This window comes from Staurois parvus, unplaced genomic scaffold (assembly GCF_062004578.1).
Source record: "Staurois parvus isolate SC_StPar_1 unplaced genomic scaffold, SC_StPar_1.0 ptg001361l, whole genome shotgun sequence".
NCBI lineage: Eukaryota > Metazoa > Chordata > Amphibia > Anura > Ranidae > Staurois > Staurois parvus.
Genome location: NW_028319157.1, coordinates 169623 through 185527, shown reverse-complemented (window position 1 = coordinate 185527; position 15905 = coordinate 169623). Strand labels below are relative to the sequence as shown.

The 15905-nt window shown below is 49.6% G+C and overlaps 1 protein-coding gene across 2 annotated transcripts in view; it reads right to left on the bottom strand.

The window, feature by feature from the left end:
• Window positions 1-15905, bottom strand: part of EPHA8 (EPH receptor A8) — a 99761-nt gene that overhangs the window by 20702 nt on the left and 63154 nt on the right. The window lies entirely within an intron of this gene.

Genomic DNA, 15905 nt, shown 5'->3' with positions numbered 1-15905 from the left:
TGTATATATTTATATGCCATACCTGTGGGACTGCTGTGGAAGTAGAGTCCCCATAGTAGCCACCACTACTACAATGATTGCTGCCATCCTATGACAAGCAACTGCCCTACTGCAGAGTGAACACAGGGAGTTGGTTGCTTGCTTGGCCGGGGTGCCAGTCACAGAATGCCTTGGAGATTGTGATGTCACCAACACTGCCAACCCAACACTGCCAACCCAAAACTGTCCACCCAACACTGCCAACCCAAAACTGTCCACCCAACACTGCCAACCCAACACTGCCAACCCAAAACTGCCAACCCAAAACTGCCAACCCGACACTGCCAACCCAAAACTGTCAATCCAACACTGCCAACCCGACACTGCCAACTCAAAACTGTTCACCCAACACTGCCAACCCAACACCACCCACCCAACACTGCCAACCCAACACTGCCAACCCAAAACTGCCAACCCAAAACTGCCAACCCGACACTGCCAACCCAAAACTGTCAATCCAACACTGCCAACCCGACACTGCCAACTCAAAACTGTTCACCCAACACTGCCAACCCAACACCACCCACCCAACACTGCCAACCCAACACTGCCAACCCAAAACTGCCAACCCGACACTGCCAAACCAAAACTGCCAACCCAACACTGCCAACCCAAAACTCTCAATCCAACACCACCCACCCAACATTGCCAACCCAACACTGTCAACCCAAAACTGCCAACCCAACACTACCCACCCAACACTGCCAACCCAACACCACCCACCCAACATTGCCAACCCAACACTGCCAACCCAAAACTCTCAATCCAACACCACCCACCCAACATTGCCAACCCAACACTGTCAACCCAAAACTGCCAACCCAACACTACCCACCTAACACTGCCAACCCAACACCACCCACCCAACATTGCCAACCCAACACTGTCAACCCAACACTGCCAAACCAAAACAGCCAACCCGACACTGCCAGCCCAAAACTGTCCACCCAACACTGCCAACCCAAAACTGCCAACCCAACACCACCCACCCAACACTGCCAACCCAACACCACCCACCTAACATTGCCAACCCAAAACTGCCAACCCAACACCACCCACCCAACACTGCCAACTCAACACCACCCAACACTGCCAACCCAAAACTGCTAACCCAACTCTGCCAACCCAACACTGCCAACCCAACACTGCCCACCCAACACTGCCAACCCAAAACTGCTAACCCAACACTGTCCACCCAACACTGCCAACCCAAAACTGCCAACCCAACACTGTCCACCCAACACTGCCAACCCAAAACTGCTAACCCAACACTGTCCACCCAACACTGCCAACCCAAAACTGCCAACCCAACACTGTCCACCCAACACTGCCAACCCAAAACTGCTAACCCAACACTGCCAACCCAACACTGTCCACCCAACACTGCCAACCCAAAACTGCCAACCCAGCACTGTCCACCCAACACTGCCAACCCAAAACTGCTACCCAACACTGCCAACCCAACACTATCCACCCAAAACTGCCAACCCAGCACTGTCCACCCAACACTGCCAACCCAAAACTGCTAACCCAACACTGCCAACCCAACACTGTCCACCCAAAACTGCCAACCCAAAACTGCTAACCAAACACTGCCAACCCAACACTGTCCACCCAACACTGTCAACCCAACACTGCCAACCCTAAACTGCCAAAACCCCAAAACCTGGCATTCGGACTTCACCTTCCATATCCACCTTTTGTGTACCAGTGGAGAATATATGGTCACATGAGATCATGGCCTCATTTTGTAGTATAAGATCAGACATGGCCATGCAATGTATGACTCCTCCATCACATGTCTAATGTTTTACATATAAAATCCATCGCCAATACATAATCAGGATGGAAGGAGATCTGCGTATTGCCATGTTAAGAAAAGTTTCTACCATTTCTGATTTAGGAGATAGTAGGAGGAACCTCTGGAGTAGAGCCTGCAGTACCCAGGATCTCTGACATGAACAAATTACAAGCTACTTCCCTGCCTCTGACCTGGATGGGACCTCACCTGAGAGACAGAGGACCTTACTACTTACCTCACTGGGTTCAGAAGGCTGTCAGATTTTCTCCCCTCTGGGAGAAGGTCCTTCATACAGTACAAGTCCTGGGTCAGTATGGTAAACCAACCTCAAATGCCTTAGTGGCCGGAGGTCAGTTTTGCAGATGCAGTCATGAGGATGGAGAATCTATTCACCACCATGTTCCTGAGCTGACACAGTCAGCAGCACCCTGCAGATTTGAACCCTTTAAATGAAATGACTAGAGAACAGCTAATTGAAAAGACTACAAACCCCAAACTGAGGGAAAGGCTGCTTGTGGAGCCAAATACACGTACTTTGCTGTGGATTTGGGGTGTCAAATGGAACAAGAAGCCAGTAATATGCTGAGTTTTGAAGTGTTATTGGGGGAATGTTGTGTATTTGTTCACTTTGTGCCACTTTAAGAAAATGTTATGGCATTTCTACTTTCAGAGATAGAAGAAGAAGTTGGAGTGAGAAGTTTGTGTGATTAATAAATATGGGGGCCTATTAACAGTCGATCTGCAACGGTGATATTTACATGCTTATGGCGATGGCATTTCACATGATGGCTAGCTCCTAGGACATGAAGCCAACTTCCTCCCTCTACTGACTGAGAGAAGGTTGGAGGATAGAGGAGATGTCAGGTCATAGATAGAAGGTTGGAGGACAGAAGAGATATCAGGTCCCAGTTGGAAGGATGTAGAAGAGCAGTGACATGATGTAATAGATGGAAAGTTGGAGGACAGAGGAGATATCAGGTCCTAGTTGGAAGGATGTAGAAGAGCAGTGACATGATGTAATAGATGGAAGGTTGGAGGACAGAGGAGATATCAGGTCCTAGTTGGAAGGTTGGAGGACAGAAGAGATATCAGGTCCTAGTTGGAAGGATGTAGAAGAGCAGGGACATGATGTCATAGATGGAAGGTTGGAGGACAGAGGAGATATCAGGTCATACATGGAAGGTTGGAGGACAGAAGAGATATCAGGTCATAGATGGAAGGTTGGAGGATAGAGGAGATATCAGGTCATATATGGAAGGTTGGAGGACAGAGGAGATATCAGGTCATAGATGGAAGGTCGGAGGACAGAGAAGATATCAGGTCATAGATGGAAGGATGTAGAAGAGCAGTGACATGATGTTATAGATGGAAGGTTGGAGGACAGAGGAGATATCAGGTCATAGATGGAAGGTTGGAAGACAGAAGAGATATCAGGTCCTAGTTGGAAGGATGTAGAAGAACAGGGGCATGATGTTATAGATGGAAGGTTGGAGGACAGAGGAGATATCAGGTCATAGATGGAAGGTTGGAGGACAGAAGAGATATCAGGTCATAGATGGAAGGTTGGAGGACAGAAGAGATATCAGGTCCTAGTTGGAAGGATGTAGAAGAGCAGTGACATGATGTAATAGATGGAAGGTTGGAGGACAGAGGAGATATTAGGTCCCAGTTGGAAGGTTGGAGGACAGAGGAGATATCAGGTCATACATGGAAGGTTGGAGGACAGAAGAGATATCAGGTCATAGATGGAAGGTTGGAGGACAGAAGAGATATCATGTCCTAGTTGGAAGGATGTAGAAGAACAGGGGCATGATGTTATAGATGGATGGTTGGAGGACAGAAGAGATATCAGGTCATAGATGGAAGGTTGGAGGACAGAGGAGATATCAGGTCATAGATGGAAGGTTGGAGGACAGAAGAGATATCAGGTCCTAGTTGGAAGGATGTAGAAGAGCAGTGACATGATGTCATAGATGGAAGGTTGGAGGACAGAAGAGATATCAGGTCATAGATGGAAGGTTGGAGGACAGAAGAGATATCAGGTCCTAGTTGGAAGGATGTAGAAGAGCAGTGACATGATGTCATAGATGGAAGGTTGGAGGACAGAAGAGATATCAGGTCATACATGGAAGGTTGGAGGACAGAAGAGATATCAGGTCATAGATGTAAGGTTGGAGGATAGAGGAGATATCAGGTCATACATGGAAGATTGGAGGACAGAGAAGATATCAGGTCACAGATGGAAGGATGTAGAAGAGCAGTGACATGATGTTATAGATGGAAGGTTGGAGGACAGAGGAGATATCAGGTCGTAGATGGAAGGTTGGAGGATAGAGGCGATATCAGGTCATAGATGGAAGGTTGGAGGATAGAGGAGATATCAGGTCATAGATGGAAGGTTGGAGGACAGAAGAGATATCAGGTCATAGATGGAAGGTTGGAGGACAGAAGAGATATCAGGTCCTAGTTGGAAGGATGTAGAAGAGCAGTGACATGATGTAATAGATGGAAGGTTGGAGGACAGAGGAGATATTAGGTCCCAGTTGGAAGGTTGGAGGACAGAGGAGATATCAGGTCATACATGGAAGGTTGGAGGACAGAAGAGATATCAGGTCATAGATGGAAGGTTGGAGGACAGAAGAGATATCATGTCCTAGTTGGAAGGATGTAGAAGAACAGGGGCATGATGTTATAGATGGATGGTTGGAGGACAGAAGAGATATCAGGTCATAGATGGAAGGTTGGAGGACAGAGGAGATATCAGGTCATAGATGGAAGGTTGGAGGACAGAAGAGATATCAGGTCCTAGTTGGAAGGATGTAGAAGAGCAGTGACATGATGTCATAGATGGAAGGTTGGAGGACAGAAGAGATATCAGGTCATAGATGGAAGGTTGGAGGACAGAAGAGATATCAGGTCCTAGTTGGAAGGATGTAGAAGAGCAGTGACATGATGTCATAGATGGAAGGTTGGAGGACAGAAGAGATATCAGGTCATACATGGAAGGTTGGAGGACAGAAGAGATATCAGGTCATAGACGGAAGGTTGGAGGATAGAGGAGATATCAGGTCATACATGGAAGATTGGAGGACAGAGAAGATATCAGGTCACAGATGGAAGGATGTAGAAGAGCAGTGACATGATGTTATAGATGGAAGGTTGGAGGACAGAGGAGATATCAGGTCGTAGATGGAAGGTTGGAGGATAGAGGCGATATCAGGTCATAGATGGAAGGTTGGAGGATAGAGGAGATATCAGGTCATAGATGGAAGGTTGGAGGACAGAAGAGATATCAGGTCATAGATGGAAGGTTGGAGGATAGAGGAGATATCAGGTCATACATGGAACGTTGGAGGACAGAGGAGATATCAGGTCATAGATGGAAGGTTGGAGGACAGAGAAGATATCAGGTCATAGATGGAAGGATGTAGAAGAGCAGTGACATGATGTTATAGATGGAAGGTTGGAGGATAGAGGAGATATCAGGTCATAGATGGAAGGTTGGAGGACAGAAGAGATATCAGGTCATAGATGGAAGGTTGGAGGACAGAGGAGATATCAGGTCCTAGTTGGAAGAATGTAGAAGAACAGGTGCATGATGTTATAGATGGAAGGTTGGAGGACAGAAGAGATATCAGGTCATAGATGGAAGGTTGGAGGACAGAGGAGATATCAGGTCATAGATGGAAGGTTGGAGGACAGAGGAGATATCAGGTCATAGATGGAAGGTTGTAGGAGAGAGGAGATATCAGGTCATAGATGGAAGGTTGGAGGACAGAGGAGATATCAGGTCATAGATGGAAGGTTGGAGGGCAGAAGAGATATCAGGTCATAGATGGAAGATTGGAGGACAGAGGAGATATCAGGTCATAGATGGAAGGTTGGAGGACAGAGGAGATATCAGGTCATAGATGGAAGGTTGGAGGACAGAGGAGATATCAGGTCATAGATGGAAGGTTGGAGGACAGAGGGGATATCAGGTCATAGATGGAAGGTTGGAGGACAGAGGAGATATCAGGTCATAGATGGAAGGTTGTAAGAGAGAGGAGATATCAGGTCATAGATGGAAGGTTGGAGGATATAGGAGATATCAGGTCATACATGGAAGGTTGGAGGACAAAGGAGATATCAGGTCATAGATGGAAGGTTGGAGGATAGAGGAGATATCAGGTCATAGATGGAAGGTTGGAGGACAGAGAAGATATCAGGTCATAGATGGAAGGTTGGAGGATATAGGAGATATCAGGTCATACATGGAAGGTTGGAGGACAGAGAAGATATCAGGTCATAGATGGAAGGCTGGAGGACAGAGAAGATATCAGGTCCTAGTTGGAAGGTTGGAGGACAGAGGGGATATCAGGTCATAGATGGAAGGTTGGAGGACAGAGGAGATATCAGGTCATAGATGGAAGGTTGGAGGATATAGGAGATATCAGGTCATACATGGAAGGTTGGAGGACAGAGAAGATATCAGGTCATAGATGGAAGGTTGGAGGACAGAGAAGATATCAGGTCCTAGTTGGAAGGTTGGAGGACAGAGGGGATATCAGGTCATAGATGGAAGGTTGGAGGACAGAGGAGATATCAGGTCATAGATGGAAGGTTGGAGGACAGAGAAGATATCAGGTCATAGATGGAAGGTTGGAGGACAGAGGAGATATCAGGTCATAGATGGAAGGTTGGAGGACAGAGGGGATATCAGGTCACAGATGGAAGGTTGGAGGACAGTGGAGATATCAGGTCATAGATGGAAGGTTGGAGGACAGAGGAGATATCAGTTCATAGATGGAAGGTTGGAGAACAGAGGAGATATCAGGTCATAGATGGAAGGTTGGAGGACAGAGAAGATATCAGGTCATAGATGGAAGGTTGGAGGACAGAAGAGATATCAGGTCATAGATGGAAGGTTGGAGGACAGAGGAGATATCAGGTCATAGATGGAAGGTTGGAGGACAGAAGAGATATCAGGTCCTAGTTGGAAGGATGTAGAAGAGCAGTGACATGATGTCATAGATGGAAGGTTGGAGGACAGAAGAGATATCAGGTCATAGATGGACGGTTGGAGGACAGAAGAGATATCAGGTCCTAGTTGGAAGGATGTAGAAGAGCAGTGACATGATGTCATAGATGGAAGGTTGGAGGACAGAAGAGATATCAGGTCATACATGGAAGGTTGGAGGACAGAAGAGATATCAGGTCATAGACGGAAGGTTGGAGGATAGAGGAGATATCAGGTCATACATGGAAGATTGGAGGACAGAGAAGATATCAGGTCACAGATGGAAGGATGTAGAAGAGCAGTGACATGATGTTATAGATGGAAGGTTGGAGGACAGAGGAGATATCAGGTCGTAGATGGAAGGTTGGAGGATAGAGGCGATATCAGGTCATAGATGGAAGGTTGGAGGATAGAGGAGATATCAGGTCATAGATGGAAGGTTGGAGGACAGAGGAGATAGCAGGTCATACATGGAAGGTTGGAGGACAGAAGAGATATCAGGTCATAGATGGAAGGTTGGAGGATAGAGGAGATATCAGGTCATACATGGAACGTTGGAGGACAGAGGAGATATCAGGTCATAGATGGAAGGTTGGAGGACAGAGAAGATATCAGGTCATAGATGGAAGGATGTAGAAGAGCAGTGACATGATGTTATAGATGGAAGGTTGGAGGACAGAGGAGATATCAGGTCATAGATAGAAGGTTGGAGGATAGAGGAGATATCAGGTCATAGATGGAAGGTTGGAGGACAGAAGAGATATCAGGTCATAGATGGAAGGTTGGAGGACAGAGGAGATATCAGGTCCTAGTTGGAAGAATGTAGAAGAACAGGTGCATGATGTTATAGATGGAAGGTTGGAGGACAGAAGAGATATCAGGTCATAGATGGAAGGTTGGAGGACAGAGGAGATATCAGGTCATAGATGGAAGGTTGGAGGACAGAGGAGATATCAGGTCATAGATGGAAGGTTGTAGGAGAGAGGAGATATCAGGTCATAGATGGAAGGTTGGAGGACAGAGGAGATATCAGGTCATAGATGGAAGGTTGGAGGGCAGAAGAGATATCAGGTCATAGATGGAAGATTGGAGGACAGAGGAGATATCAGGTCTTAGTTGGAAGGATGTAGAAGAACAGGGGCATGATGTTATAGATGGAAGGTTGGAGGACAGAAGAGATATCAGGTCATAGATGGAAGGTTGGAGGACAGAGGAGATATCAGGTCATAGATGGAAGGTTGGAGGACAGAGGAGATATCAGGTCATAGATGGAAGGTTGGAGGACAGAGGGGATATCAGGTCATAGATGGAAGGTTGGAGGACAGAGGAGATATCAGGTCATAGATGGAAGGTTGGAGGATATAGGAGATATCAGGTCATACATGGAAGGTTGGAGGACAAAGGAGATATCAGGTCATAGATGGAAGGTTGGAGGACAGAGAAGATATCAGGTCATAGATGGAAGGTTGGAGGATATAGGAGATATCAGGTCATACATGGAAGGTTGGAGGACAGAGAAGATATCAGGTCATAGATGGAAGGCTGGAGGACAGAGAAGATATCAGGTCCTAGTTGGAAGGTTGGAGGACAGAGGGGATATCAGGTCATAGATGGAAGGTTTTAGGATATAGGAGATATCAGGTCATAGATGGAAGGTTGGAGGACAGAGGAGATATCAGGTCATAGATGGAAGGTTGGAGGACAGAGAAGATATCAGGTCATAGATGGAAGGTTGGAGGACAGAGGAGATATCAGTGATAGATGGAAGGTTGGAGGACAGAGGGGATATCAGGTCACAGATGGAAGGTTGGAGGACAGTGGAGATATCAGGTCATAGATGGAAGGTTGGAGGACAGAGGAGATATCAGTTCATAGATGGAAGGTTGGAGAACAGAAGAGATATCAGGTCATAGATGGAAGGTTGGAGGACAGAGAAGATATCAGGTCATAGATGGAAGGTTGGAGGACAGAGGAGATATCAGGTCATAGATGGAAGGTTGGAGGACAGAGAAGATATCAGGTCCTAGTTGGAAGGTTGGAGGACAGAGGGGATATCAGGTCATAGATGGAAGGTTGGAGGACAGAGGAGATATCAGGTCATAGATGGAAGGTTGGAGGACAGAGAAGATATCAGGTCATAGATGGAAAGTTGGAGGACAGAGGAGATATCAGGTCATAGATGGAAGGTTGGAGGACAGAGGGGATATCAGGTCATAGATGGAAGGATGGAGGACAGTGGAGATATCAGGTCATAGATGGAAGGTTGGAGGACAGAGGAGATATCAGGTCATAGATGGAAGGTTGGAGGACAGAGGAGATATCAGGTCATAGATGGAAGGTTGGAGGACAGAGGAGATATCAGGTCATAGATGGAAGGTTGGAGGACAGAGGAGATATCAGGTCATAGATGGAAGGTTGGAGGACAGAGGAGATATCAGGTCCAAGTTGGAAGGATGTAGAAGAGCAGTGACATGATGTTATAGATGGAAGGTTGAATGAGAGGACACCTTTAGGGAGTCGGGTGGTGGGGTGACACCTGATCCCTGTATATCAGAGGGGACAGTGCCAAGCGGATTCAGTGGCAGTCGCCGATTATTCTGCATTTTCCGTGTAATTTGCCGCAATTAGCAGACAGTTTCTGGCCGTCGTTGTTCAGAGAAGTCGGGAAATTGCTTCGTCCTCAGAGGGTCCCCACAGCTCAGCAATTACAATGAAGCCGAAGTAATTAAAGTGAAAGTTAATGAGTTCATTTAGCTGGAAGGCCAAGGAAGATATGAAGGCAAATGGGCCGTTCCTCCATCTCCTGTGAGCGAGGAAACGGGGGCCACCCTACCACCCCCCAACACTGGAACCCGGCCTCTAATCCTCTCATTATCCCCACCAATGGACTCTAGAGACAACCCCAAACACTGGAACCCGGCCTCTAATCCTCTCATTATCCCCACCAATGGACTCTAGAGATAACCCTGACACTGGAACCCGGCCTGTAATCCTCTCATTATCCCCACCGATGGACGCTAGATACAACCCCGACACTGGAACCCGGCCTCTAATCCTCTCATTATCCCCACCGATGGACTCTAGAGATAACCCCGAAACTGGAACCCGGCCTCTAATCCTCTCATTATCCCCACCAATGGACTCTAGAGACAACCCTGACACTGGAACCCGGCCTCTAATCCTCTCATTATCCCCACCAATGGACTCTAGAGATAACCCAACACTGGAACCCGGCCTCTAATCCTCTCATTATCCCCATCAATGGACTCTAGAGATAACCCAACACTGGAACCCGGCCTCTAATCCTCTCATTATCCCCACCAATGGACTCTAGAGACAACCCCAAACACTGGAACCCGGCCTCTAATCCTCTCATTATCCCCACCAATGGACTCTAGAGACAACCCCAAACACTGGAGCCCGGCCTCTAATCCTCTCATTATCCCCATCAATGGACTCTAGAGACAACCCCAAACACTGGAACCCGGCCTCTAATCCTCTCATTATCCCCACCAATGGACTCTAGAGATAACCCTGACACTGGAACCCGGCCTCTAATCCTCTCATTATCCCCACCAATGGACTCTAGAGATAACCCTGACACTGGAACCCGGCCTCTAATCCTCTCATTATCCCCACCAATGGACTCTAGAGATAACCCAACACTGGAACTCTCATATTACCCCCAAGCTGAACCCCAGGCAATGAACTTAACATGACCCCTAAACTATAACTGGAACCCTGGAACCTCTAACACTGACCCCCAAATGTAACCCCAACGTAACCCCCGATACTGAATAACAACTGCTACTGGGTAAGCCCCTTCTTGGATGAGTCTGTCTTAGAGGGCAGCTATAGGAACCCCTCATAATGGGCACAGCACAGGGATGGTGGGAACCCCTCATAATGGGCACAGCACAGGGATGGTGAGAACCCCTCATAATGGGCACAGCACAGGGATGGTGGGAACCCCTCATAATGGGCACAGCACAGGGATGGTGGGAATCCCTCATAATGGGCACAGCACAGGGATGGTGGGAATCCCTCATAATGGGCACAGCATAAGGATGGTGGGAACCCCTCATAATGGGCACAGCATAAGGATGATGGGAACCCCTCATAATGGGCACAGCACAGGGATGGTGAGAACCCCTCATAATGGGCACAGCACAGGGATGGTGGGAACCCCTCATAATGGGCACAGCACAGGGATGGTGGGAACCGCTCATAATGGGCACAGCACAGGGATGGTGGGAACCGCTCATAATGGGCACAGCATAGGGATGGTGGGAACCCCTCATAATGGGCACAGCACAGGGATGGTGGGAACCCCTCATAATGGGCACAGCATAGGGAAGAGCACAACAAGCAGATTAGAGGCTTCTGAGAGGTAAGTAGAGTGACCACCCCACCCCACCTTCGACACCTCTCCACACTACACCGAGCAAGGACTCGCCAACATGACAAGTGACTGCGCTCGGCCTGTAATGTAGGGACAGAGGTGACAAGTGACGGCGCTCGGTCTGTAATGTGGAGACAGAGGTGACAAGTGACGGCGCTCGGCCTGTAATGTGGGGACAGAGGTGACAAGTGACGGCACTCGGCCTGTAATGTGGAGACAGAGGTGACAAGTGACGGCGCTAAGCCTGTAATGTAGGGACAGAGGTGACAAGTGACGGCGCTAAGCCTGTAATGTAGGGACAGAGGTGACGGCGCTCAGTCTGTAATGTGGGGACAGAGGTGAAAAGTGACAGCGCTCGGCCTGTAATGTAGGGACAGAGGTGACAAGTGACTGCGCTCGGTCTGTAATGTGGGGACAGAGGTGACAAATGACGGCGCTCTGCCTGTAATGTAGGGAGAGAGGTGACAAGTGACTGCGCTCTGTCTGTAATGTAGGGACAGAGGTGACAAGTGACGGCGCTCGGTCTGTAATGTAGGAACAGAGGTGACAAGTGACGGCGTTTGGCCTGTAATGTAGGGACAGAGGTGACAAGTGATGGCGTTCGGTCTGTAATGTAGGGACAGAGGTGACAAGTGACGGCGCTCGGTCTTCTTTACTGTCCTGTAGACGATGTAAATATTTCCTGATAATCAGACCTCCATTCGCAATCAAATTAACGGGATGAAGATAAGACGGCGCTCGGTCTGTAACATAGGGACAGAGGTAACAAGTGACTGCCCTCTGCCTGTAATGTGGGGACAGAGGTGACAAGTGACTGCGCTCTGCCTGTAATGTAGGGACAGTGGTGACAAGTGACGGCGCTCGGCCTGTAATGTGGAGACAGAGGTGACAAGTGACTGCGCTCGGCCTGTAATGTAGGGACAGAGGTGACAAGTGACTGCACTCGGTCTGTAATGTAGGGACAGAGGTGACAAGTGACGGCGCTCTGTCTTTAATGTAGGGACAGAAGTGACAAGTGACTGCGCTCGGCCTGTAATGTAGGGACAGAGGTGACAAGTGACAGCGCTCGGCCTGTAATGTGGAGACAGAGGTGACAAGTGACTGCGCTCGGCCTGTAATGTAGGGACAGAGGTGACAAGTGACTGCGCTCGGTCTGTAATGTGGGGACAGAGGTCACAAGTGACGGCGCTCGGCCTGTAATGTAGGAACAGAAGTGACAAGTGACGGCGCTCGGCCTGTAATGTAGGGACAGAGTTGACAAGTGACGGCGCTTGGTCTTCTTTACTGTCCTGTAGACGATGTAAATATTTCCTGATAATCAGACCTCCAATCGGAATCAAATTAACGGGATGAAGATAAGACGGCGCTCGGTCTGTAACATAGGGACAGAGGTGACAAGTGACTGCGCTCTGCCTGTAATGTAGGGACAGAGGTGACAAGTGACGGCGCTCTGCCTGTAATGTAGGGACAGAGGTGACAAGTGACGGCGCTCGGCCTGTAATGTGGAGACCGAGGTGACAAGTGACTGCACTCGGTCTGTAATGTGGGGACAGAGGTGACAAGTGACTGCGCTAGGTCTGTAATGTGGGGACAGAGGTGACAAGTGACAGCGCTCGGTCTGTAATGTGGGGACAGAGGTGACAAGTGACTGCATTCGGTCTGTAATGTGGGGACAGAGGTGACAAGTGACGGCGCTCGGCCTGTAATGTAGGGACAGAGGTGACAAGTGACTGCGCTCGGTCTGTAATGTGGGGACAGAGGTGACAAGTGACTGCGCTCTGCCTGTAATGTAGGGACAGTGGTGACAAGTGACGGCGCTCGGCCTGTAATGTGGAGACAGAGGTGACAAGTGACTGCGCTCGGCCTGTAATGTAGGGACAGAGGTGACAAGTGACTGCACTCGGTCTGTAATGTAGGGACAGAGGTGACAAGTGACGGCGCTCTGTCTTTAATGTAGGGACAGAAGTGACAAGTGACTGCGCTCGGCCTGTAATGTAGGGACAGAGGTGACAAGTGACAGCGCTCGGCCTGTAATGTGGAGACAGAGGTGACAAGTGACTGCGCTCGGCCTGTAATGTAGGGACAGAGGTGACAAGTGACTGCGCTCGGTCTGTAATGTGGGGACAGAGGTCACAAGTGACGGCGCTCGGCCTGTAATGTAGGAACAGAAGTGACAAGTGACGGCGCTCGGCCTGTAATGTAGGGACAGAGTTGACAAGTGACGGCGCTTGGTCTTCTTTACTGTCCTGTAGACGATGTAAATATTTCCTGATAATCAGACCTCCAATCGGAATCAAATTAACGGGATGAAGATAAGACGGCGCTCGGTCTGTAACATAGGGACAGAGGTGACAAGTGACTGCGCTCTGCCTGTAATGTAGGGACAGAGGTGACAAGTGACGGCGCTCTGCCTGTAATGTAGGGACAGAGGTGACAAGTGACGGCGCTCGGCCTGTAATGTGGAGACCGAGGTGACAAGTGACTGCACTCGGTCTGTAATGTGGGGACAGAGGTGACAAGTGACTGCGCTAGGTCTGTAATGTGGGGACAGAGGTGACAAGTGACAGCGCTCGGTCTGTAATGTGGGGACAGAGGTGACAAGTGACTGCATTCGGTCTGTAATGTGGGGACAGAGGTGACAAGTGACGGCGCTCGGCCTGTAATGTAGGGACAGAGGTGACAAGTGACTGCGCTCGGTCTGTAATGTGGGGACAGAGGTGACAAGTGATGGCGCTCGGTCTGTAATGTGGGGACAGAGGTGACAAGTGACTGCGCTCGGTCTGTAATGTGGGGACAGAGATGACAAGTGATGGCGCTCGGTCTGTAATGTGGGGACAGATGTGACAAGTGACTGCGCTCGGTCTGTAATGTAGGTACAGAGGTGACAAGTGACAGCGCTCGGTCTGTAATGTAGGGACAGAGGTGACAGGTGACGGTGCTCAGTCTGTAATGTGGGGACACAGGTGAAAAGTGACAGCGCTCGGCCTGTAATGTAGGGGCAGAGGTGACAAGTGACGGCGCTCGGTCTGTAATGTGGGGACAGAGGTGACAAGTGACGGCGCTCTGCCTGTAATGTAGGGACAGAGGTGACAAGTGACTGCGTTCGGTCTGTAATGTGGGGACAGAGGTCACAAGTGACGGCGCTCGGCCTGTAATGTAGGAACAGAAGTGACGAGTGACTGCGTTCGGTCTGTAATGTAGGGACAGAGGTGACAAGTGACGGTGCTCGGCCTGTAATGTAGGGACAGAGGTGACAAGTGACTGCGCTCGGCCTGTAATGTGGGGGCAGAGGTGACAAGTGACTGCGCTCGGTCTGTAATGTGGGGACAGAGGTGACAAGTGACGGCGATCGTTCTGTAATGTAGGGACAGAGGTCACAAGTGACGGCGCTCGGCCTGTAATGTAGGAACACAAGTGACAAGTGACGGCATTTGGCCTGTAATGTAGGGACAGAGGTGACAAGTGACGGCGCTCGGCCTGTAATGTAGGGACAGAGGTGACAAGTGACGGCGCTCGGCCTGTAATGTAGGGACAGAGGTGACAAGTGACGGCGCTCGGTTTTCTTTACTGTCCTGTAGACGATATAAATATTTCCTGATAATCAGACCTCCAATCGGAATCAAATTAACGGGATGAAGATAAGACGGTGTTCGGTCTGTAACATAGGGACAGAGGTGACAAGTGACGGCGCTCGGCCTGTAATGTGGGGACAGAGGTGACAAGTGACTGCACTCCGTCTGTAATGTGGGGACAGAGGTGACAAGTGACTGCGCTCGGTCTGTAATGTAGGGACAGAGGTGACAAGTGACGGCGCTCGGTCTGTAATGTGGGGACAGAGGTGACAAGTGACGGCGCTCGGCCTGTAATGTAGGGACAGAGGTGACAAGTGCCTGCGCTCGGTCTATAATGTGGGGACAGAGGTGACAAGTGACGGCGCTCGGTCTGCAATGTAGGGACAGAGGTGACAAGTGACTGCGCTCGGCCTGTAATGTAGGGACAGAGGTGACAAGTGACTGCGCTCGGCCTGTAATGTAAGGACAGAGGTGACAAGTGACTGCGCTCGGTCTGTAATGTGGGGACAGAGGTGACAAGTGACAGCACTCGGCCTGTAATGTAGGGGCAGAGGTGACAAGTGACTGCGCTCGGCCTGTAATGTAGGGACAGAGGTGACAAGTGACTGCGCTCAGCCTGTAATGTAGGGACAGAGGTGACAAGTGACTGCGCTCGGCCTGTAATGTGGGGACAGACGTGACAAGTGACGGCGCTCGGCCTGTAATGTAGGGACAGAGATGACAAGTGACGGCGCTCGGTCTGTAATGTACGGACAGAGGTGACAAGTGACGGCGCTCGGCCTGTAATGTGGGGACAGAGGTGACAAGTGACTGCACTCGGTCTGTAATGTACGTACAGACGTGACAAGTGACGGCGCTTGGTCTGTAATGTGGGGACAGAGGTGACAAGTGACGGCGCTCGGTCTGTAATGTGGGGACAGAGGTGACAAGTGACGGCGCTCGGCCTGTAATGTGGGGACAGAGGTGACAAGTGACGGCTCTTGGTCTCTAAAGTATGGACAGACGTGACAAGTGACTGTGCTCGGCCTGTAATGTAGGGACAGAGGTGACAAGTGACTGCGCTCGGCCTGTAATGTAGGGACAGAGGTGACA